The 26,327-nt window shown below is 38.7% G+C and overlaps 2 long non-coding RNA genes across 2 annotated transcripts in view; one reads left to right on the top strand and one right to left on the bottom strand.

Annotated features, from left to right (window-relative positions):
- LOC137638264 (uncharacterized) overlaps window positions 1-26,327 on the bottom strand; it is a 466,810-nt gene that overhangs the window by 437,222 nt on the left and 3,261 nt on the right. The window lies entirely within an intron of this gene.
- LOC137637169 (uncharacterized) lies at window positions 3,329-7,150 on the top strand. Its single transcript, XR_011043435.1, has 3 exons — window positions 3,329-3,486; window positions 5,516-5,611; window positions 6,040-7,150. It is a non-coding gene; the product is annotated as an uncharacterized lncRNA (long non-coding RNA).

The raw sequence follows: 26,327 nt of genomic DNA, 5'->3' as shown, positions 1-26,327 counted from the left end.
AGATCCAGTTTTGAAATTGTGGGAATGTTGGAGGACTTGGCGAGACTGACGAAAGATTGGTGGAGATTGACTGTTGGAGGCAGATTGTGAGAGAACTATGCTAGAATGTTGGAGGAATATTAGGTCAAATTATGTTGAGGATTGTTGGAGAAAGATGGATATAGGTCTAATGAAACTGAGATCAGTAGAATTACTCATAAAAAATGGCTCTGATGAAACACTCTCTTTCCCATTTTATTCTATTTTGTAGATTAAACTTATTCCATTATTAATACTTTCGATATTACAACAGAGGCCGATGGGGGAAGCTACCTTGCGTTATAATGAAGATCAGATAGCTATTTACATGGACTTTGGTCTATTGCGTAGGATTACACTCGAACTTATTCTCTCTCTCTCTCTCTCTCTCTCTCTCTCTCTCTCTCTCTCTCTCTCTTAGATTTGTGTCTCTATATCCACGCACAACCACACTCAATTACGTTGCATATGTACCCATAGGCAATGGATATTGGCTTTATAGAACAAAGGAATAAGAGGAAAGAGATATTAAATTTGAGAGAGAGAGAGAGAGGAGAGAGAGAGAGAGAGAGAGAGAGAGAGAGAGAGAGAGAGATTATTATATTATATATATTTACTACAATGCTAACACGTTTTCATATACCCAACATAAAGCGAGAAATTTACCACCTATTCTTAAAGTTCATGCTCTCTCTCTCTCTCTCTCTCTCTCTTGGGAGACATGAACTACAAAGTGCGAAAACACAATTCTTGGTGCTTATATATGTACTGGTATTTACTGTATATAGCCTATATGTGTGTTCATAAATTCCTTGGATATATATATATATATATATATATATATATATATATATATATATATATATATATATATATATATATATACCATGGCACTTCCCACAATTTTGGGGGGTAGCCGACATCAACAAAGAAACAAAAACAAAAAGGGGACCTCTACTCTCTGCGTTCCTCCCAGCCTAACAAGGGACTCAACCGAGTTCAGCTGGTACTGCTAGGGTGTCACAGCCCACCCTCCCACATTATCCACCACAGATGAAGCTTCATAATGCTGAATCCCCTACTGCTGCTACCTCCGCGGTCATCTAAGGCATCGGAGGCAGCCGCAGGGCCTACCGGAACTGCGTCACAATCGCTCGCCATTCATTCCTATTTCTAGCACGCTCTCTTGCCTCGCTCACATCTATCCTCCTATCACTCAGAGCTTCCTTCACTCCATCCATCCACCCAAACCTTGGCCTTCCTCTAGTACTTCTCCCATCAACTCTTGCATTCATCACCTTCTTTAGCAGACATCCATTTTCCATTCTCTCAACATGGCCAAACCACCTCAACACATTCATATCCACTCTAGCTGCTAACTCATTTCTTACACCCGTTCTCACTCTCACCACTTCGTTCCTATTCATATGTTTTATGATTGTGATAAAACGAAGAAAGTGCTAATCTGGGTAAGGGAATTAATGAGTTATCTGTGTGACACAAAATTTAGTAGAAATATTGAGCTTATTTTCTTTGTATTTCCCAAATTAAGTAGAATAAAAAATAACATTTGTAACATTATGTTCAGTACTTACATAGTAACATTGTGGATGCTTAGAGACCAAATTTGTGACATGGAAGATGTAAATATCAGAGACATAATTATGTCAAACATTTTCATACGAAGATATATTTTGGAGCAGCGAAGGATGATTAATAGAGAACGATATAACAAATTTTTGGAATTAAACAGAAGTAAGATGTATGAAATATGGAATTCACTGTGAGTTAAGATGTTTGCAACCTTAATATTATTTATGTAGCATAATATAAACAATATTGTAACTGTATCTGTACAATCTGTCTTGCTAATAAAAAAAAAAAACTTCGTTCCTAACCCTATCTACTCGAGATACACCAGCCATACTCCCTAGACACTTCATCTCAAACACATTCAATTTCTGTCTCTCCATCACTTTCATTCCCCACAACTCCGATCCATACATCACAGTTGGTACAATCACTTTCTCATATAGAACTCTCTTTACATTCATGCCCAACCCTCTATTTTTTACTACTCCCTTAACTACCCCCAACACTTTGCAACCTTCATTCACTCTCTGACGTACATCCGCTTCCACTCCACCATTTGCTGCAACAACAGACCCCAAGCACCTAAACTGATCCACCTCCTCAAGCAACTCTCCATTCAACATGACATTCAACCCTGCACCACCTTCCCCTCTCGTACATCTCACAACCCTACTCTTACCCACACCAACTCTCAACTTCCCTCTCTCACACACCCCTCCAAACTCCGTCACCAATCGTCCAAGCTTCTCTTCTGTGTCTGCTACCAGTACAGTATCATCCGCAAACAACAACTGATTTACCTCCCATTCATGGTCATTCTCGTGTACCAGTTTTAATCCTCGTCCAAGCACTCGAGCATTCACCTCTCTCACACATCCCTGTCTCAGCCCCACTCTCATCGGAAACCAATCACTCACTTAATTTCCTATCCTAACACATGCTTTACTACCTTTGTATATATATATATATATATATATATATATATATATATATATATATATATATATATATATATATATATATATATATATATATACACACACACATTTGTGTGCTATGTACAGTTAATATATGTATATACGATAATATTTATTGCTTTATACGAATGTTTGGTTTAAAATCTCTCTCTCTCTCTCTCTCTCTCTCTCTCTCTCTCTCTCTCTCTTACGAAAGGTGCGACCCCTTAAAGCTAATTTTAGTCAGCTCACGTAAAGTTCATCTCAGATGTATAATGCCAAACTTCCTTAAATTATGTAAAGAAGTTTGTCCGCGTGAAGCGAACTTCTTTATGATGTCACCCGACATGCTGGTGTTATTCCAGTCATGTTCTGAAAGTTCTTTACAGACATTATACCAGAGAGACGTTTTTGTGCAAGGTGACGTCAAAATTTCCCATAAATGTCATATCTTAAAAATTACGACTCATCCACCGTTGATTTATATAATTATGGCAATCATAGGCCTTATAAAGGTTATAAATTTGATTGTTTTTATACTAGTTTCATGTAATTTTAAATGGGGGAAAATTTAAGTTTTTGGTTGTTGCTTGAAATGAGTCATAATTATTGTTTTTCTAAGACTAGCAGTTCTGAAATTTAGACACAGATGGCGCCACTGCTTCTACAAGGACACTAAAGAAACTATTCGTTGTTTTGTCATCCTTGATATGTCAAGTCAACGTTGGTGAAGTTACTTTTTCTCTGCTTAGGTTACAGTGGATTTAGTTTTAAAAGTGGTATTCATTTAGATGTCGAGTGTGATTTCTTACAGTGTCAAGTCCAGTCAAGTTCTGTGACAATTAGATTGTGAATCTGTGAACGTTATGCTAGTATGAATAGTTAATTCTACAGGCTCCTTTGCACACACCATGAACTGGTAAGATTGTATAAGTCCTTGGGTAATATGACCATTTGCGCCAGTTAAGTATGTGAAACTTTCAATGTGTTTGTTCCTGTCAACCATCAAAGTGTATAAATATTGCCATGCATTCCTAAACTCTTAAGTTATATTCTTATAATCGTAGTTTAGTTAGTTTTGTAAAGTTATTGGATAATTTTGTGTGTTTAATATATATTTACCCAAGTGTCCTTGTTTTTAAAACGGAATAGTTAAATCATGGGTGTAACTGCTGATCTTATTACTATTCTTTGTTTCAAAGGCTATTTTTTGTTACTGTAGCTTGCACGGCAGTAAAGAAACCCGTAATTTTATTCTGAAGTTCTCCATATAAATATACTGCTCTCAGCCGTATTTCAGTAAAGTACATGTGACCATAATTTTTATCCTACATTATTAACTTTTACGGGTTGTTATCCTTTGTATCACTCCTTTACGTCGTTATATCAGTTTCAAACGGCCAGGCAACATTTATTCCAGGACTTTTACAGATTTTTAAGGCAAATTCTCAGTGATTTATAAATCAGATTGATGTTAGCAATTGAGTCTGTCGGTTTTAGAATGTTTGAAGTTTGTATTTAGAGGTACACTAATTAACCATGTTTGGCCAGTCTTGCTAGCTTAATTTCCTGCACAACAAAGCTACGAAACTAGTATTTACTATCAGTTGCTTTGTTTAATGTTCATAATTGTCGAAAGTTTAGCAAAACCTCTTACGGAGTAAAATCTTTTACGACGGAATTTTCATTCACTTAATTTGATGAATACTGTTAACAGTATATTGCGACATAACTTTAATTATCAGTCTACATTCGAAGTTTTTTAGTCTTGTTAAGTCTAATTCTTATTTCGATCTTTTAAGTAAATTTTATTAAACAAATATCACTTCGACGCGTTCATTACTTTTCTGCTCATCTATGTGAATCAATCCTAAGTTTATTATTTAAATGGGAAATAATTAATTTCGAATCTATTGAATTAACCAGGTAAATGGAACGTAAGAATTTTGTTAGTTGGGTAGCGTATTTTGGTATTGGACGCATGAATTTACTTTTACGGTAAAGATTGGTCCATTGAAAATCTGGTTTTACTAAAAGCTATTTGTTCCTGATTACTGCTTATGTAGCCTGCACTGTGAAGTTTGCCATTAAAAAGTTACCTATCCTGGATTAAATGTTGCAGGATTGGTTTAAAAACTGATATATTGTCGTATAAGTGATATTACTGTCACCAACCCGTGAAAGATAATGTACGGAGAAGTTACTGTCTCATGCATTTTACTAAAATACGGCTAAGAATAGTATGGTTTTAGAGAAATTATCAAAATTAGATTGTGTACAATGACGACAAAGAATGACTACAATGAATGAATTAGTTTGTGCATAAAAATATTGACTGGTTCTCATTCATGAACAGTATTTACTGAAACTTAGTATTAAAATTTATAAGCAGAATGTTTTAAAATTTAATTATTTTGAGACTAGTCTATGAAATCTAAACTCTTTTGATCCTAAAAAATTAGCATTTATAACAGCTGGTGTAAAATTTTATGTAGTTTCTTAATCATTATAGATTAACTTATCTTTTCAATTGATTCTCTAGTTCATATAAGTCTACCAAATTAGATTGAAAGTTTTGAACGTTACTATCATAAGTTAGGAAATTCTAATGTTACCATAAAGTGTTGATGTTTTAGTAATTCAATTGCTAAGTCGTAAGAGATCTTGGGTAAAAGTTTTAAAGGTACCTTGCGTTATCAATCAATGCTGATAGAAAAGATTGATATACACCAAGCAAATATTTAATTCTGTCTTTTATTGGCAGAGAATCCTAAACCAGCGAATGTAAGACACTTTTTTATAATTGGTAAAGACCACAGATCTTTTCTTTATCTAAACTGATTTCATAATCAGTCTTCAGTCTCTTAAACTTTTCCTCTTTACTTTGGTTACCAGGATTTCTTGATGAAAGATTTTTATTTATTGTTAATAATGTTGAAACCTTTCAGACGCTGACTGTACTAGGAATCCTGCTCTTCTGCTGAATGCATCCTGTCAAATTTTCATAATCATCGCTTCCTAGCAAATGTAATTCGAAATCAATGGTAAGAAATCACTTGACTCTCCAAAAACCCCCCCCCCCTTTTTTTTTTTTTACATAATTTTTACATATCAAATATACATTTTTTCAAGTCTTAACATTGTCATGATTTTACGAAGTTCAAGGTTAACTAGTTTTACATTTGACTGGTATGCTGGTTTTTTTTTTTATTTAGACTGAAATTGTATTTCTATGGCTGGGGTTTGTAATAGTTTTACTTTAAAGTTAGCTAATTTTATTTGTTTGACCATGATCCAACATAGTAGTGATAAGTTTACTTTGTTTAAAATCAGCTATTCTATTTGTACGACTTATAACTTGCAATAACTTTACTTGGTTTAAAGTTGGCTAGTTTTATTTGAATCATTGGTGACTATTAAAACATTGTATTTTATATTTTGCGTAAATATTGATATGAAGTTTTTCTTCCAGATGGTAATTGGTATGGCATCGTAGGATAGTGAAACTCATCCATCTGGCCACATACCAGTCAACGTTATATATTAAGGATTCTGTGGAATGCGAACTAAAGCACTAAAGTGTTTTCTTCAACCTTGAAGACAAACTACGGACATCGGTTCTGTGACATTTTACCCAATTTACCCACAATGGACCTGGTAAATGACTCAATGCTTAAAAGTACTTCTCAAATATGGAATTTGAGAATTATTTAAGTCTGCAAATGGTTGAAGATTTAACCAGGACAATACGCTGACACGGGTTCTTGCTACTGGACGCCCTATATCGACCGTATCAACCATATTCCTGGGAAATCTAGTGGTTGTAGATTCAACCAGGACAGGGCGACCCGTAATTGACCAGACTGTGCTTTAAATCTGTTTTATTTGTGCATTTAAATTATAATTTGTTTCACTTAAAATTTTTTGCTAGAGCCAAAGTTGAATCTACGAAATTTTCAAAAATATTTAGTAAATTTGGAAGTGTAGCGAATGTTAAGTTTTAATTTATTTTTCTTTTACATAAGATTGAAAGTTATTTGTCAAACTGTAATGCCATATTTCCAATCTGAGCTATGTTTCAATGCTGTTTAAGAAAAGATTTTAGATTTCCATAATTTTCTCAATACTATTTTAAGTTTTATAGCTGTGCAATTTCATGTATTTCTATTTTCAATAAGTCTTTTCTCAATACTGAAGTTAAAATCTGTATGGATTTGTCTTTACTTTTTTATTACTGTTTTTACAGTTGAAACGGTAAATTAAAGTTCAGATCTAAATAAAGCTATTAATTATTGAAAGTTTTGATTTTTTTTCTACTCTAGGGGAGGCATGCCTCAACTGTACGTTGGATTTGAGTAAAAGCTATTAAGTATTAATATATTGTGGAGTTTGTTTGGTACATGAAGGTTATGGAAATTTTAATGTAGCATTTGTCTACTTTAGGGAAGGTCTAATTCTGTCTAAATGCATATTCGAACTTTTATAAAAGCTTCAAGGAAAAAATATTTTCAAATTTGTTGGTAATTCCATTGGTATTTTATTCTCAATTGGTTGCTTAAGATTAAACTAAACTCAGGTGTTTGGAAGTGTTAGTGTATTTACTTATCCTTTAGGGAAATTTATTCCAAGATTGAAGGAAAATATGAAGTGTAAGCTTTAAACATGCTGGCTAAGCTTTACATTAAACATTCAAGGAGACCCTAAAATTTAGTGGTAAAAGTATTGAAATTTTTTTCCTCAAAATAAAATTGAAGTGGTAAATAATTTTTCCCCTTTGTTTGGGAAATTTAGTCCTATTCAAATTTGCTATTTCCATCTCAAATGATTGAGAGAAGCTGGTTGAGGATTTTCCCCACTGTTTGCGAAATAAAACTATTCTGGCATACCTTATACCACTTAAAAGTTTAATACACCACCGTTCACAAGGTCGATCTCTACCTGCATACTGTGACCTTTGCAGACTGTCTGCAGGCTCTGTCACAGAAGTTTAGTTTGATGGTGTATAAGGATTAAGTTGTCTTGACAGAGTACTGTTAATGTAGTGAGATGTGAGGGCCAGTATAGTACGGTAACGATTAAAAGTCTTCAATCTTGGTGCTGTGTAACAAAACTGATCTATGTATAAAAGCTAATGGGAAGGTGGCTGGAACTTGTCACATTTGGAAATTTCAGGACTTGCATAGATTAAAAATTAAAAAAACTGTATTGTTACTTATGGATGGTCGCAAACCACCGGCAAGGCTTGGTTTGCTTTTTATTGAGTTTTCCCATTTTAAACGGGGTGGAGGATTTTCCAGGAGGGCGTCCTCCAACCCCTCGATTTGTGGAATGTGTTGAGAGAGGCAAAGACACGCACTGAAAGGTAATCTACAATAAATTGTGTAGCTTCCAAAATGAAATGGAGGTAAGGTACTAGCGCCTGGCATATTTGACTTATTGCGTCTAGGCCCTGCTATACAAAAATGGTTTGGTGTGGCGTCATAATTAGAGAAACTGAGCATCAATTAGGTTTCTCACTGTTTTTCGTAGTATATATGATTGACTTATAGCTCATCAGGGTTGGGAGGAGTCATGGTATATAGGTGCTGGAAGACACTAGAAATGATATACTGGCTGCAAAGTGATTGAGTCCGTGCCTGGCTGTGAGGGCCAGGCAGTCTGAAACATGAAATGATATAGTAAGGCAGTACACATGACCTGCCGCTTCTCGTGTCCCACTATCAACCGTTTTCCTGTCCGAGGAACCTTGTGCTCGAAAGTAGAATGTTGATCATAGTTTTAACTACAATCACTTGTGTTGTATGTAAATTCGTGTCGAGAGAGAATGATGCACGTAATGCAACCATTACATATGAATGAGCAAATTAGTGTGAACGTGAACAGAGTGGAGGTTAAAATTTACATTAACTCTTGTGTCGAATCAGGAACAAAAAGTATGTATGGTGCTTCCAGGCATAGTCATTTTTGAACTGGTGACTACGTGTTATGGTCATTTATTTCGAACTATGACGGCAATGAGGAAATGCCAGGTGCTGAACGATTATCTGATCATGAGGTATCTATTTTTATCAAAATAATTATGTAATTTATTCCCATTACAGTACATCTACTTCTGGTCCATGTGTAAACTCCGGTCCTATTGTCACATGACTTCCTAAGCATCCTCTTCTTTGAATCCTTTCCTTACTTTGTATCTTCCTCTGCTATGCCGGGTTCATTTTGGTTCACATAGCAATAATAATGGGCTGTTTTCTTGCGTCTCCTACGAGCCATGTTGTTGTGCTGGACAAATATCGTCCTTCATAAGTAGCAAATCCCTATGAAAGTTAAATAAGATAATACTGTTCTAATAGATTAGTTCAGGCTCATTCGTGTGATAAGTAGCAAGCTTAAGGGTTGCTCTTGTGTCTTGCAGCATCGCTGAACAAGTCATTGTTTATTTCTTCAACTGATAAACGCTGACAATTCATGGCTTTGACCACCAAATGTGGAAGTTCACAGACAAATTATTTGTCTGCAGGCACTGCTCAAATGTATGGACACAACGTAAACCAGCTTTCACAACACTTTGGTTGTGTTCAGATCTGAGGGTAATCTTGTATTATGATAGATTAAGCTATATTATGAAATTAATCATCTATCGTTTTTCTAGTATGAACAATTTATCTAATCAGTTTTGATATTAACTTTAAAAGGCTCTAAGTTACTAGTTTGCAATAGGACAGTGAAATGTGATATAATGAACAGCTTCGAACTTTATATCATGAAAGTAGACGTGATAAAGGAAATATAAAGATCCTGTTTAGTTCTTTAAATCGACTAAAATCAAGGTATTCTAGAGACAAAGTCTTGGGGTTGAGGAAGAAGAGTCGATGACGGTTCATTGTTTAATAATCAGATACCCAGATTACAAGGGCCTGCAATAGGCTCCGCACGTCTTTATAACTGCGCGGGAAAACATATCGTACACACGGATCCCACATGCCCCTCCAAGATTGACATGTAATAATTACAACAATTACACTGCAATCTGATAATTATCAAATGGGGTAAATCAGTAACAAAACAGATAGGATGCACAATGTAGCATCTAGCTACACAAAAATAATCAGAGTAAATAAATCAATAATTGCTTAATAAAATGGGTCGAATTGGCATAATAGAAATGGATCAACTGCATACTGCAAACATAGCCATACAAGAAAAAATTAAAACATTCACAGAACAAAGCAATGTGAGCAACACTATCAGATGTATAGTATAGCATGAATTATCAATAATTCTTTAAAAAAAAGAAAAAAAAATCCATAATAACACGTGGACAAGGAAATCATATATTTATAGGCTAGCAGTACACAAAAGCAATGACAATTACATATTATTTAACAAATTCAGTGAGCCAGCCAGGTTCTTTCCTGGAACGTTGTGGTCTCGTAGCACGGGGTAGGCTGGGTGTGGGGGAGCTAGACCTGGGCGGGCTCTCACTGCTGCTGTCAGCTGGTGTGGTGCTAGGGGTTGGGTCAGACGGTGGGCTGGGCGTGGGACAAGCTATCTGTCCCTTTAAATGTTTTCTGTTGCGCAATGATAACCTTCCACTCCCGTCAAGCCTTACTGTGTACTGCCGGTATGGGTGATGGGAGATGATGACACCTGATCTGTCCCACCTTTTAGTCCCGGGATCTTGAATCCTAACCTGGGTGCCCACATGCAATGGAGTCATGTTGCAAGAGCGTTGTCTTGGTGATTGGGGAAATCTGTCACTAGACGATGCCATCAATATTTCCCGCTGTCGAAGGGTTCTTCTCCAGTGGCGATCTACCTTATACTGCTGTCTTGCTGTAGGAACACCATCACGAAGTGCTCTTCCTGTTGCTAGTTGAGCTGGTGACTTGCCTATCTCTCTCAAGGGCGTATTCAGGTATTGCAGCATTGCCTGTGTGCACCTGTCGTTGTCCAAACTACCGTTGGCCCCCGTGTTCGAGCGGATGATTCTTTTGGCGGATTTCACAGCAGCCTCTGCCCTCCCATTTGACTGTGGATAATGAGCAGATGAAAGGCGGACGGTAACCCTCCATTTCTTAAGAAAGTCCATCATCTCCTCACTAGCCAAGTTAGTGCCTCCATCAGTGGAGAGTTGCTCGGGAGCCCCCCACCTGGAAAAGTAGCCACGTAGTTTCGCTATAATTTTGTTGGAACCAGTTCCCTTGGGGAAATGCGCTATTTCTAGCCAACCCGTCAGTCTGTCAGCGTAGGCCAAATAAACTTGTCCTTCGAGTTGAAAGAGATCAGCCACCGTCTGCTGGAAGGGGTACTCAGGGGGAGGGGTAACAATCATGACTTCTGGCGGTGAAGAGGGCGTGTGCAGGTTGCAGACATCACAGGAAGCTCGGCATTGTTCCAAGTCGCCTGCTATTCCAGGCCAATACACGGTTGCTCTTGCACGACGTAACATCGAATCTAGCCCTTGATGGCTGGCATGCAGGTTCCTTGCTACTTTATTACGTAATGAGTCAGGTATCACTAATCTCACTGCCCCCTCCTCATGGGTATATGTCACCATACTTTGTGCAGCAGCCAACCTGTCCCTTACGCTGTAGAAGGGTCGAAGACACTGTAGTTCTTGGGATTTTTGCTTAGGCCAGTCCCCAGCACGGACTCTTGCGAGCAACAACTGGTATACGGGATCATTATTTGCTGCGTCCATGACCATCTCTTCGTCCATTGTAATACCGTCATCTTGGCTCAATACAGCTACTGTTGCTGCTGCTACCGCCGCGGAGATATCTTCTTCTTGTATGGTGTCCTCCTTATCTGGGACTGCCGTTAGGGAGGGGTACCGAGATAGAAAATCGGCTGCTGAATTCCACTTTCCTGGCAGGTACTTTATTGTGAACTTATATTGCAGAGTCTTTTCTTTAAGGCGGAATAACCTTGGGTTCACCACATCTGTGAGGGCCCTATCCCCCAAAAGCTTCACTAGTGGGCGGTGGTCTGTTACGATAATGAGGGAGGGGCATCCCAACAGAAACAATCTTGCTTTCCGTAGACACCAGGCCACTGCCAAAGCTTCTCCTTCCACTGCTGCGTATCCGGATTCGGCAGCAGACAGGTGACGACTCCCACACAGAGCCAGCCGCCAACCCCCTTTGCAACAAAAAGGGGTCTCTAGGGAGGTACAACCACAGTACTGTTGCAGGACAACGAAACCTATACCTTCCCTACTCCAATCTGTGATTACTGCTGTAGGCCTAGTCTTGTCGTAATACCGTAGTCCATCCTTTGCCAGCCGACAAATAATATCTTGAGCCTGTCGGAACTTGTGTTGCAGTTGTTCGTCCCAATATACCTTCTTTCCTGTAGATTTCTTCAGTAGTTCCCGGAAGGGCTCCATGAGGGGAGCGGTGGCCAAAAAGGGTGCCAGCTGGTTGACGAAACCATACCAGGATCTGATATCCGTAACTGATGGTTGGGCTGGCATGGGAAAGTCTCTTATGGCAGCCAACCTTTCACTTGTAGGCTCATACGAGTCCCACCCCAGGTGAAAACCAACAAAGGTAGCCTCTCTCCTACAAAATGAGAACTTTTCTGGTTTTAGGGTAATGCCTTTCTTCGCGCAGGTAGCCAGGAAATCAAAGGTGTGCCAAAAGGCTCCCTCAACACTTATGTCATGCAGAAGGGTGTCGTCTACACACTTGTACTTGCGAGGAATATCCATAATTGCGTCATCAAACCGTCGAGTGTAGGCATCGGAAGCTGCACAATGGCCCATCGGGGTGCGACGATACTGGTATCTGCCCCATGGGGTTATGAAAGTTGTCAGTCTTCGGCTGTCCTCATCCAACTCCACCTGGTGGAAACCCCAGAACGCATCTGCAACAGTCTTATAGCTTCGAACAGGTACACCAGATACTATATCAAAGGGTGCTGGTGTATGGTGCGTTTCCCTCTTGCAACATGCATTTAAGCGCTGATAATCCACTGTCCTCCTCGGGCGGCCATCCTTTTTGGCCACTACTACCATTCTGGCGCACCACTCTGTGGCCTCCCCCGGTGGTACTGGCTGGATGATGCCCCTACGTACGTCCTCCTCCAGCTGAGCCTTGACTTCATCTTCCCAGTGCTTTGGGACCGCTGCAGGTGTGTGGCAAGCATAGGGTATGGCCCCGGTGACGAGGTGGATGCGGTGGGGTGGGCCCTCCATAACTGGGAGGGGTGACTTGGAGGTGTTGAAGGTTGTCGCCGAAAAACGTTGGAGTAGCCAATCTTGAAGTAAGGGAACGTTTTCTTCCAGCGGGGGGAATGGTAACACTGTCGGACGTGAGAGATCCACCTCCTCTACTGTATCAACGGTGGCAACACTGGCGAGATGATAGGGGAACGTAGCTGGGACTAGACCCAACTCTTTACACATTGACAATGACAAGTATAAATTTGTTGCGGAATTCACGAAGAAAATCTCCTGCATAGAGGATCGACCATTTAATGATACACAACACTTAGTTGCCCCTAAACACTTCAAACGAATGCCTGCAACATCTCTCAGCGTCTGCTGCTTTTCAACTTTCGCGGGGTCGAGGTGCAGCAGCTGCAACAGCTCGCTGCCAGCGACGCAAACCTGGGCCCCCGTATCGGCAACGGCGGTGGTGGGTACACACTCCCTCCCCCCCCGGCACTGACACTGATACATTCAATAACGGTTGTCCCGCAACGGCGGTAGATGCAATCACTACAGCACTAGATACTTCTGGCAGGACCTTACGTTTGCCCCTACAGCATTTCTTCAAATGCCCCACTTTCTGGCAATTATAACAAGTAACACCTTTGGCCAAACACGAATTCTTATCGGAGTGCGAACTGCCACAGTTGCCGCACCTCGTTGGCGGCGTACGATGCACAGCACGGTGGATAGTGGCGGCTGCACACTCCCCCTCCTCCGTGACGTTGGCTGCCTCGACTGGCGGATAACTTGAAATTTGGCGGGAAATTTTCCCGCTCTCACCTACATCCCTAACCGCAGCTTCAAATGCTATGCACTGTGCCCTGAGGGCGTCTACGCTATCATACCTATGATAACTTTGAAAAATTTCTCTTTTAAGCACTAAATTATTCAACCCTACCATCACTTTACGCAATAGCATATATTCAGACAGATCGGAATTACACTGTGGGCACTCGAACTTGCAATCTAGAGCTAACTGAGAACACCTTTGAAAATACACATTGATAGGCTCATCCGTGGCCTGAACATCATTAAAGAATTCGCTCCATAGCACTGCTTGGTTGGATGACCGTAGTACTAGCTTTTCAATGCTATCTAATGCCTCCTTGGGGCTCACACATGACCATTGGGCCGCTGAGAACTTTGCATCTAAAGCTCTCTGTAGAGCTGGCACACACAGAAGACGGATGTGCATGACGGCCTCCAAACTAGGCCACCTGTTCAGGTGTATCCAGCACTCCATAGACCGCCTCCATGTCCTGAACGCCGCTGAAGACATTTCCACATCACACTTCTCAGGAGCTGAAGCATTGGACACACGTGGCACTCTGGCTACCGGCAGGTTAGCCACCTGGGTTTGCAGTGCAATGATAGCTTGTTGCTGGGAGATAATGGTGTCGCGGGCCTGACGAAGTGACGGAGTTGCGATGGCCCTCCTGGAGGGCGTTGCAAGACGAGGTCTAATAGGTGGTGCCATCCTGATCTACGCTCCACAGGCGTAGGTTCATATCTCACTGCGCCATCTTGGGGTTGAGGAAGAAGAGTCGATGACGGTTCATTGTTTAATAATCAGATACCCAGATTACAAGGGCCTGCAATAGGCTCCGCACGTCTTTATAACTGCGCGGGAAAACATATCGTACACACGGATCCCACACAAAGGCAATGCTCTCACTCCAGCAAGAGGTGGTAGTGATGTGAGTATCTGGCCCCGTTGCAGCACACAATTTATAATTATCTACTTTGCCGATTTCCAAACTTACTTCGATCTCCCCGTCCAGCTTAACAATTTTGCTTGATACTGTAACTGAATGGCTATTTCACCAGATAGACTGTAAGAGCTGAATCTCGTAGAATCCAACCTTTGCGAGAGAAAAAAAGAAATGTATGAAACATTGATAATTGTTACAATCGTTATTTTTCTTCAAGATATATCTATATGAATTACTATGGTTACCTGAATGGAATTGAGTGTTAAATAACCTATGCTATTTTATAGTCCTCTACAAAAAGACACCCACTTAAATTCGTTTCAATAGCCGTTTAACCTCTGGAACGTCTCGATAGAATTTATTCAAAGATCCTTTGTGAAATTACGTTCGATTTTAATGTTATAGGTCCATTATCCATTAATAATTTATAATATAACATTTATAGCTTCATGAACATATTTTGGATATTATACTAGTCGTTATTCCACGAAATTTGCTTCTGTATCCATGAAATAAGAAATTTTGAAATGAGTTTTCTAAGGCAAATAAATGATTGTAGTCACCCATAAAAACGTTTTCTTTAAATAGAAGCTAATACATTTTCTATTCTTATAAAGATATAAACTAATGTAAATAGGACTCCGGGACTTTTTTATGCTTGTAACTCTATTAGATAATGAATAATCGTTAGACTAACGTCTTTTAAAAAAACTATTTAGTCCAACCAGTTAGTCCTAGAAGGGTTTACTAAGCTTCCGGCTAAAATACTGGCTGAAAACAGATAAAGACACCGGGTTTGGTTGAGGTCTCTGACTGGTTGAAACATTCTGTAGTATTGATAGCTACAAGAGATTCAGTAAACACGTAGATACCTCGGCAGGAGGACGTGGTATTTATCTAGTGCTTCTGTAAAGAAGAAAAGTATTTCAAATTATTTTTCTTGAAGTTCTCGTGAATGTGCTTCTGCTTTAGTTAACACAGATGCGAATATCCCGCTGTTTTCTTTCAAAATAGATTATTGATTTGTCGATATTTAATTTGATTTTTAATAACTGCCTTTTATTGAGATTAATATCAGTTTTGTTTGTAATATGTTAATAATTCTAATCAATTTAGGATTATGGTATGAAAAGACGATAGGGAAATGCTTGTCTCAACAATAAATATTGTTTATCTCCAAAAGGTGAAAACAATAATAGATGTATGTCGTCTGTAGGTTCTAGACCCTAAAACTATATAACAAGCTCCCACTAGACATCCGAAAGACTGAAGATGTCAAAGCTTTCAAGAAGAAACTGAAGAGTTCCTTGTTTCCAAAGTGCTTTGATAATGTGGATTTGACTATACGCTGTGTGAAACTTTAGGTATCTAAAAACATATACAACAAACAGATCTTGTAGGGTCTGTAGTGCGTAGGATTTCCTTGTGTGATAGGACCAGGAAAACATCTATCAAAGTATGGTAAAGTAACCATAATTTGTGGTTTACATAAAATACATTTGTGACAATTGTTGTGCGATGCAGAACTAAATATTTTATTGCAGCCTAAGATCTTTCAGCTGAATAATTTATTGAAATTATAATTTTTACTATTCAAGATCTCTATAGAACAGGAGAATCATTCGTGTTACTAGTTAAGTTATTAAGAATATTATTGTATGTCTTTGATTAGAAATTCAGGGTTAATGCTTTTAATAGTCTGTAAACGCAATCAACCTTTTGGTGTTTGAATATGTGTAACAGAAAATACGATTGAAGTATATCAGCGGACATTGTTGGATATCTAGTGACACTGAATCAGACTTCTTACTCAAGGCCGCATGAGCTGTACCATTAGCAATTGTGCCATCCTTAAATAAAGGCCATCTTACGACAGGATGTATGTTTTCAGTGCGAGCTTAACTGGTTTTTAGGTAGCTCACATAGGCTCAGTAATCGCTTAGGTAGCTCATATAGGTGCTTTAATAATTACCTCTGCCAAACAAGTTAGAAGGAGGTTATGTTTTACCACCTGTTTGTGGTTTGTTTGTGAACAGCTTCCTGGCCACAATTTTAATCGTAGAGTAATGAAACTTGCATCAATTAACTTATGTAAAAAAACTGGAAATTATCAATTTTTGAAGGTCAAGGTCAAAATTCAAGGTCAAAAGTCAAGGTCACAGTCAAGCAAAATGTCCAATTCACTTCACGTTATCAGCTATAAGTTTGGACATCGTTGTCACAGAAACTTCAGACTTGGTTCATATTTGAGTGTCTGAAAATCCACGCCAATTAAGAAATGTTAAGGTCAAAGGTCAAGGTCAAGATCAAGCAGAAGTTCTAGAAATAAGCTGCCTTGGCGGAGATCTGCATTCTAGTGAGTGCCCCTTTAGTTTGTTGTGGAATGACAAGAGAGTAAATCTAATTTCTTACCAGTTATTAAAGTCATACTACTGAAGAGGTATTCAATTCAGATCATATCCCTTTTGATAAATTAATCTTTTATTATTATTTCAGGTATATTCCTACTAACACTAAACCGTTATGGTTTTACACCATAGTATGAGTACTACAACGTAGCATGATATTTATAAATTAGTATAAACAATGACGATGAAACAATCTCCAACAGGTTTAATAGATTTGAGAACATAGCCCTTAGAAGAATATCGGGAGTTGAATGGTAGGACCGGATTGGAAATGAAACTATAAGAGAGATTACTCGAGTGCCAGAAGAATATTGGGAGTTAAATGGCAGGACAGGATTAGAAATGAAACTATAGGAGAGATTACTTGAGTGCCATATGTAGATGAGATCATGATGAGGGGTAGATGTAGATGGTTTGAGCATGCTTTTCGCACTTCCCATGAGATATTAGTTCACCAAACTTTCAGCTGGGTTCCACAAGGCACTAGAAGAGTTGGAAACCCCAGGCCTACATGGCTGAGGACTATGAAGCGTGAAGTAAGAGATGATGGATGGAGAAATATTGATTTAAAAGCTCAAGATAGACACGACTGGCGACATCTAACCGAGGCTCTTTGCGTCAGTCTGTATAAGTTAAGTAAGATAGTATTCCTACCAGTATTACTTGACTTTATTTTATTTTGAGGGCTGTTTTCCTGGTCATATCAAGCAAGGAAACCCTGAGCCCTACACGAGCTACTACGTCAGTTTGTCGTATACATTCTGAAGTATTTAGAGCATTCTATGTTAATTGTCAAATCCACATTATCACATTCAGAAAAGAGAAAGTCTTCAGTTTCTTCTTGAAAAATCAAATCATGAAATATGGTAAAATACATGATTAAGATGAATTTTTCAATCAGGTATGAATGGCTGTTAAAATACTATGGGTTCCCTCAAAAAAAAAAAAAAATAGTTCAGAAAGATCCGATTGTTTTCATTTTCTGAAATATAGTGGCTACGTTCAAGATGAAAAATTTTGGTAACAAAACAGCTTGCGTATACGCTTCAGGCGTAAATAGCTATTAAATGGTGTTTCTATTTATCTCTATTTAAAGTCTATCATTATTTAATTTGTGTATCTGAGAATTACCAATATATATCCTATCATAAATTTGATGTTTCTATCTAATGAAGAGAACCATAGAAACGAAGAGTATAGTGGAAGTCTCTGATTGGCTGAAGCAAATCTTTGACTTTCTCGACTAATTCTAGGGATTTGTCCCCCAAATAGGGCCATTTTAGCTGTTAGAGAACTCAGAGGCTCAAAATAGGGATATCTGATTAACTCCCATATAGCTGAAAATTATTAATGAAATTTAATTTTAGCATATAAAAATCACCAATGGTCCTTATGATTTAGAGATATTTTTCTACATAGGTAAATATTCAACGTGAAATATTTAGTTTCTGTACGTAGCCTAAAATCAGCAATGTGAAAATTTAGTCTCCAAGACTTAAATTGCTTGAGTTTTGCTAAGTATTGCTTGTATATGACATCCAATATGATTATGATTACATTAATATATATTTCAGAGCAAATATTAAAATCAAAACAGAAGTAAGCTCGTCATCTTAATAAAAATCTAGATTTTAGTGTTAGTGGTTTCATAAATACAATTATTAAAAGTAAATATAGAATATATTACAATCATAAAAGAAGCAACAGTATATTTATAGCATTATAAAGAAAGCAAAGTATTAAACACTAGAAGAAAATACTTCTGTCCTAGGGATATTTTAAGGCCTGTCTAGGGATGTTTCTGAAAGCTGTAGAAAATTCAGTCTGCCATAGACACGGTCGGAGAAGGTCTTGTCTTTTAACTAGTGTTGTGAAAAATTTAGGGAAGAGGTAAGAAGTCACTTTCCAGGTTTATTTTCTTTATTTTCTCTCGGATAATTAATCACGTTAAACGCTAGATGTTTGGAATAACCAGATATTTTCTTACAAAGGTCTTAAATTGGCAAAAGAAGTTTCATATTGGCCTTTGACAATACCGGTTTTAGGGCGTGGCAAATTTCGAATCTTTTAATGGTTTTTATACGAGATTTTCCAAATGACTTTGTGTTGTTTTGGGTTCCATGTAGAAACATAATGATCGATTTGACAGCAATTGTTAATGAAGGAATGAATTTTAATATTACCCTGTCGAGTACTTATCTATAGGCCTAAATTTTCCGTTAACGCCAGCGATGGATTTAGAATTATCTTCGTAAAGTCTGCTCAAATTAATTCAAAATATTATTAATGGTTTTTAATCAGATATTTACTTTTGAAATTGGAGACAAATTTATAGGGGATTCTAAATAATGTTTTTTTTTAATAAGATATTTCCTTCTGAAACTAGACCCATTGATAAGAATTTTTATTACTTTCTCAAATTTTCAAGCTGTTGGTGGTGGTGGTGATGTCTCAAGATTCGTATAATATTATGTCAAAATATTTCTCGGTAAATTTTTAGTTTCAGCCAAATTTGGAAAAATGCAATAAAAATATATTTGTTGCATCAGAAATAGTGTGGTTTCAATGAATTTAACGTTTATTTTGACTGCAAACCAACCGATTTATAGATTTACTATGCATATCCTAGTTCATCCCACCAATTATGGGGGACACCCTTTGGGAACCGGGGTTTTGGGTGGGGGAAGGGGGGGGGAGGGTGTTGGGGCATTGAATGATATTTGCAATAAATGAATAATTAATGTTCCAGCACCCCTCCTCCTTACCCCTAACTAGGCCTACCGGGGGGAGGGGGTTAGGGCCCCCCAGCGACCCCCCCTTAAAGCCACAGTAATTTTCAGGGCACCACAGAACCTAACAAACCCACCTAACCTAACCTAGGGGCCCTGTACCCCTACCGGGGGGGGGGGGGGGCTTCGCCCCCCCTGCGACCCCCCCCCCCCTATGGCCAAAGTAATTTTCAAGGCACCACAGAACCTAACAAACCCACCTAACCTAACCTAGGGGCCCTGTACCCCTACCGGGTGCGACCCCCCCTTAAGGCCACAGTAATTTTCAGGGCACCACAGAACCTAACAAACCAACCTAACCTAACCTAGGGGCCCTGTACCCCTACCGGGGGGGGGCTTCACCCCCCTGCGACCCCCCCCTTATGGCCACAGTAATTTTCAAGGCACCACAGAACCTAACAAACCCACCTAACCTAACCTAGGGGCCCTGTACCCCTACCGGGGGGGGGCTTGGCCCCCCTGCGACCCCCCCCTTAAGGCCACAGTAATTTTCAGGGCACCACAGAACCTAACAAACCCACCTAACCTAACCTAGGGGCCCTGTACCCCTACCGGGGGGGGTGGCTTCGCCCCCCCCTGCGACCCCCCCTTAAGGCCACAGTAATTTTCAGGGCACCACAGAACCTAACAAACCCACCTAACCTAACCTAGGGGCCCTGTACCCCTACCGGGGGGGGGCTTCGCCCCCCCCTGCGACCCCCCCTTATGGCCACAGTAATTTTCAAGGCACCACGGAACCTAACAAACCCACCTAACCTAACCTAACCTAGGGGCCCTGTACCCCTACCGGGGGGGGCTTCGCCCCCCCTGCGACCCCCCCTTAAGGCCACAGTAATTTTCAGGGCACCACAGAACCTAACAAACCCACCTAACCTAACCTAGGGGCCCTGTACCCCTACCGGGGGGGTCTTCGCCCCCCCTGCGACCCCCCCCTTTAACCAGGGGTAAATTTGAATATATATATTTTGTTAAATCACTTCTTACCTTAAACGGAAGATGACGATGAAGATGTGGAAGGTTGTGGTTGACCCTCTTCTGAATCATCAAGTACTGGAATACGTTCAGATTTGGTACAATACCACACATGTCTATCCTCACGAAAATGTAAAGGCGAATCACATTTACCACACTGGACACTTAAAGGTAATACGGAATGCTCCCTTAGAAAACGATTCACTACTTCAGGAGTTCCATTATAATTCCCATGAAATCGGCCGATCACATCAAAATAGGAATAACGACATATTTCACACAACCGTACCGGAAGATCCATGACAGTTAAGTGACGTGTGATGAAAATATAGAAACCGGAACTTTTGAAAACCGAAAACAAACGACAATCACGGGTTTCTCCCATAATGAAATAGGGAAAAAAACAAAATACTATCGTTTACAATGTTATATTGCACGAAAAACAGATCCTTGAAACAAGACTGAGAGACCAATGAATCGTCCAATAATAACCCTTGAAAAGAACCCAGTAGTATTTAGATTTGAGGAGCGACATTAGTGGGAGGAGCAAATGCGCATTCAAGTAAATATTGTCACATTACGCAATGGGGCGGAGCCAAGTAAGATGAAAACAGACATACAAACGAACAAGAGCTAGGTCCCGTGGCAGCGTAAAGGTATACAGAACACTTAGAAATAAAATGCAGACCTACATTAACTGAAATAATTATCTCTGTAAGTAGACATCAGCGTCAATAATGTATTGAGAGAAAGTTTTTTGTTATCACGTGCTTTACTAGGAAAATATAGTAATATAATACATTTCCCAATTTGGTTGAATCTAAAACTTTACCTATTTCTCATTTATCAATTCTTGAATTACAATAGACCTATTATTAACAGATTGCAAAGCAACTGCAAATTTGTTGCCTTCGCCAAACTCGAAGGTTTTGCGAATGGCGTGTGTTTAACCTGTTATCGTTTGCTGGTTAGGGTAACTTAGAATAGATTGCCATAAGAATTAAATCTTTCTATTAGTGTTATTTTATCGTTTAATTGGTTTTGGCATTGAAATTATTTACATATAAATCAGTAAACATCGTTTACAATTATGTATTGAAAACAATAGCTTGTGTCCTTCAAGATAAAAAAAACAACTAATTATTAAGCTATTGTTTAATCATTAGGTGTGAGGGTCTTAAATATTTCACTTTCGCTTTGAAGGATACTGCTTTTCTGGTCCTATACAGAAGGAGAATCCTACTCTCTACTGAGACGAAAGGCAGAAAAGACAGGAAAAAGTCCCCCTCTATATATCTGGACTAATAAGATTACTACATTTCAACCACTTAGTGTACAATACTCTAATTCTCGGCTTTCCTATTAGCACAGATCTCATGGATTTCAAATATCCACTGTTAAATATTTACCGCAAAAAAAAAAAAAAAAAAAATAAATAAACTGTAAAAATTGGAATAAATGTTGCCAGGCATTTACCGTTTTGTAAACGGATATATTGACGTTAAGGAGTGATATTACGGTCACTAACCTGTAATAAATTACGACCAAGTAAGGTAAAAATTAGAGTCGCCTGTATTTTACTGAAATGAGGCTTAGAATAATATTTTTACGGAGAATTTCCGATTAAACTTGCTGTTCTTTTTAAACAATACTCTCTCTCTCTCTCTCTCTCTCTCTCTCTCTCTCTCTCTCTCCTCTCTCTCTATATATATATATATATATATATATATGTTTATATATATATATTAAAACTACGTTTTTTTAAGTGTATGCTTTTATGTATTCTGCGTTTCTTAACTGCGTAATTTGCGTTAATTGTCAAATCCACATAATCGAAGCACCTAAAAAGCATGCGAACGCCAGACTGGGGTTTGAGACCCGCTCAAAATCGTTAGTTCCTTTGGTCGCTGCAACCATACCATTTTTATGAGCTAAGGATGATGGGTTTGGGGGAGCCTATGTGTGTATCTGCTGAGTCATCAGTAGCCATTGCCTGGCCCTCCTCGGTCCTAGCTTGGGTGGAGAGGGGGTTTTGGCGCTGATGAACGTATATATGGTCAGTCTCTAGGGCATTGTCCTGCTCGATAGGGTAATATCACTGTTCCTTGCCTCTGCCATTCGTGAGGAGCCTTTAAACTACATATTTATTTTAAGTCTCTATGAATCTTCGCAGGACTGGTCAGTTTTAAAGTCCCATTTGATCAGGTTAGTCACCTGCCCTGGACAATACAGCCTTAGCTGATGTTAATTATACGAAGTTACATTTGAGAATTTGTGAGAAGTTTTAAAGGTACATTCGTAATTTTAGAGTGTGTTTGGGGTGTCAGGTGATTGTGGGGGGGGGGGGGGGGGTCGCAGGTGATTGTAGGGGGTGGGGGTGGGCAGGTATGGGAAGTGAGTTGTGTTTGACGAAATGAATTACTCATGCACCATTTAAGATACATATATTGCTTTTGTAAGGAGTATTGACCTCTCTCTCTCTCTCTCTCTCTCTCTCTCTCTCTCTCTCTCTCTCTCTCTCTTTTACTGAAACACTGCTGAGAAGAGTAAAATTTTACGGAGAATTTCCTATTAAAATTACTGTTTTTTAACAGTGCTTTTATGTATTTTGCGTATCTTAACTGCGTAATTTGTGTTAATTGTCAAATCCACATTATCGAAGGTCTTAAAAAGCATGCGTAAAGGAGGGAGGGGTCATTTCAGTACAAGCCTTGTCTAAGTCATTTAACCCTATTTCAGATATTGACGATAAATCAAAATATTTCTCTTTTATCAAATCTCGATTTTGAATAGTTTTGTTGACCAATTGCGTAGGGGTTGTGGTGGCCGATGTGGTAATGTCCCTGACTGGCGAACGCCAGACTGGGGTTCGAGCCCCACTCAAAATCGTTAGTTCCTTTGGTCCCTGCAACCATACCATCCTTATGAGGTAAGGATGGTGGGTTTGGGGGAGGCTATGGGTCTATCTGCTGAGTCATCAGTAGCCATTGCCTGGCCCTCCTCGGTACTAGCTTGGGTGGAGAGGGGGTTTTGGCGCTGATGAATGTATATATGGTCAGTCTCTAGGGCATTGTCCTGCTCGATAGGGTAATATCACTGTTCCTTGCCTCTGCCATTCATGAGCGGCCTTTAAACCTTTAAACTATATATTTATTTTAAGCCTTTGTGAATCTTCGCAGGACTTGTCAGTTTTAAAAGTCCCATTTGACCAAGGTGTCACCTGCTCTGGACAATACAGCCTTAGCTGATGTTAATTATACGAAGTTACATTTGAGAATTTGAGAGAAATTTTAAAGGTTCATTCGTAATCTTAGAGTGTGTTTTGGGGTGTCAGGTGATTGTGGGGGGGGGGGGGGTGGCTGGTGGTTGTGGGGGGCCGGGGAGGGGGCAGGTATGTGGAGTGAGTCGTGTTTGACGAAATGAATTACTCACGCACCATTTGAGATACATATATTGCTTTTGTAAGGAGTATTGACCTCTCTCTCTCTCTCTCTCTCTCTCTCTCTCTCTCTCCCTTGGTGAAAATAATTACTGATATTTTAAGCGTGGCCGTTTGATGAAAGCAATGATATGTTGGGAAATTCAGGACTCTCTCTCTCTCTCTCTCTCTCTCTCTCTCTCTCTCTCTCTCCAAGGAAAATGATTACAGAAATTTTTAACACGAACTTTATCAAGTCCACAAACTTTATTAAAACTACTTTTTTTCTCGGAAATGTTATCATAAGCCATCGCTGATCGAATTCATTTCAATAGAATAGTTTCAATAGATAATTTGTTCCTAATGCAGTCGATAGACAATGGTAATCACCTCATTGTATATGGCATAACGTTTATCTGAAGGGCTATTGGTACGTCGTCAGTTTTTCGATCTGTGAAGCAAAGGTCGTTCACCTGCAGTTTCACTCAAGGTGGGAAGACGGAGCTGTAATTCTGTGTGTGTGTGTGTGTGTGTGTGGGTGTTTGGGAAGGGGAAATGTGGGGGGAGGGGGGCGGTTCTCAGGACGAAAAAAGTTAGGATTCAGATTATATATATACACACACACACACACACATATATATATATATATATATACATACATACATACATACATATATATATATATATATATACATACATACATACATACATACATACATATATATATATATATATATACACATTATATATATATATATATATATATGTATACATACACACACACACATATATATATATATACACATATATATATATATACACACACACACACACATATATATATATATATATATAACTTGTGTTAGCACTTAATGGTTATAAAAAAATTGCTTGGTAATCCCAATTTTATTTTCTGGCTTCTTAATGATTCCTATTTAATCATAGCAATAGGAATATTAATAGTATTATCTATAAAATTCAAACATAAGAAATAAGCATAAGTACATAGATTTTACTTGATCACCTGTTGAGTTTTCTGAAAATATTTAGGCATTTTGAAAATGACTTACATTTTATACAAATGTAATTTATATACATAAATGTTGATGTATTGTACAATTCGTTACTGAAGATTTAACCTTTTTTTATTACCTAGTTATTAATTCAATAGTTTTAGTCATTTTCACGTCAGTGTTTTTATTGTAACAGAATTTCTTATTGATTTGAACATTCGACTGTAGTTTGAATGTTAAATTTTGTACAAATTTAATTGAATATTTTGACATAAGTCTGTCTTATAAACAGAATTGAGTTTGAGAATCTCTGAAAAATTTGGAAGATAAATCCAAGGTCAAAGAGAGAGAGAGAGAGAGAGAGAGAGAGAGAGAGAGAGACTTTAGGAATTCAGCAAAGTTTGAGGGTGGTTTAGCACCAAGAACTATAAGCTAGCATGACACTTACACGACCCAAGCACGATTCCTGGTTCAGAAATGCCGTGCAGTGCATCGTGTCAGTTATTAAAGTCTTCGTGTGAAGTGTCTGGAGATGCAAGGGTACTGAGAATAAACATTTGAAATGTTAAAAATCTGGGTCGCATAAATTCTCGTACGATTTTGCCGGTTTTCGTGCAATTTTACAAATTCTCGTATTTTTTTACGAATGTTGGTGTAATTTTGCCATTTTGTCGATTTTCGTTGCATCTTTCCAATGTTCGTACCATTAGGCCAATGTTCGTGACATTTGGCCAATATTCGTACTATTTGGCCAATGTTCCAAAACATAACCTCCTCCCAACTTCGTTGGCGGAGGTAACTAATGATATCTTTCAGTAGGACTCGAGACTCTTTCTATATCAAGTATTGTCGAAACTTAACCTTTGTTGAATATCACGTTTTTGTGCCACGATCTTTTTAAATTAATTTCCTTTAAATATTTTACCATTTAGTTTCTTATTCGTTAACCACAGTTCAACAATACACACAGTAACAATTGCAATAGCGCTCTCTCTCTCTCTCTCTCTCTCTCTCTCTCTCTCTCTCTCTCTCTCTTTCTCATTTTCATAAAAAAATTTCCTAATGTCGTAACCTATATTTCCTAGTAAAACTAAGAGTTTTTGTCCATACATATCTCTACAATGAAAATTGTGGCCAGGAAGCTGTTCACAAACACACGTGCAAATGCGGGGCATAAAACATAACATCCTTTCAACTTCGTTGGCGAAGGTAATAATGAAAAACATGAA

This window comes from Palaemon carinicauda, chromosome 3, assembly GCF_036898095.1.
Source record: "Palaemon carinicauda isolate YSFRI2023 chromosome 3, ASM3689809v2, whole genome shotgun sequence".
NCBI classification, from domain to species: domain Eukaryota; kingdom Metazoa; phylum Arthropoda; class Malacostraca; order Decapoda; family Palaemonidae; genus Palaemon; species Palaemon carinicauda.
This window is presented reverse-complemented; position numbering and strand designations above follow the sequence as displayed.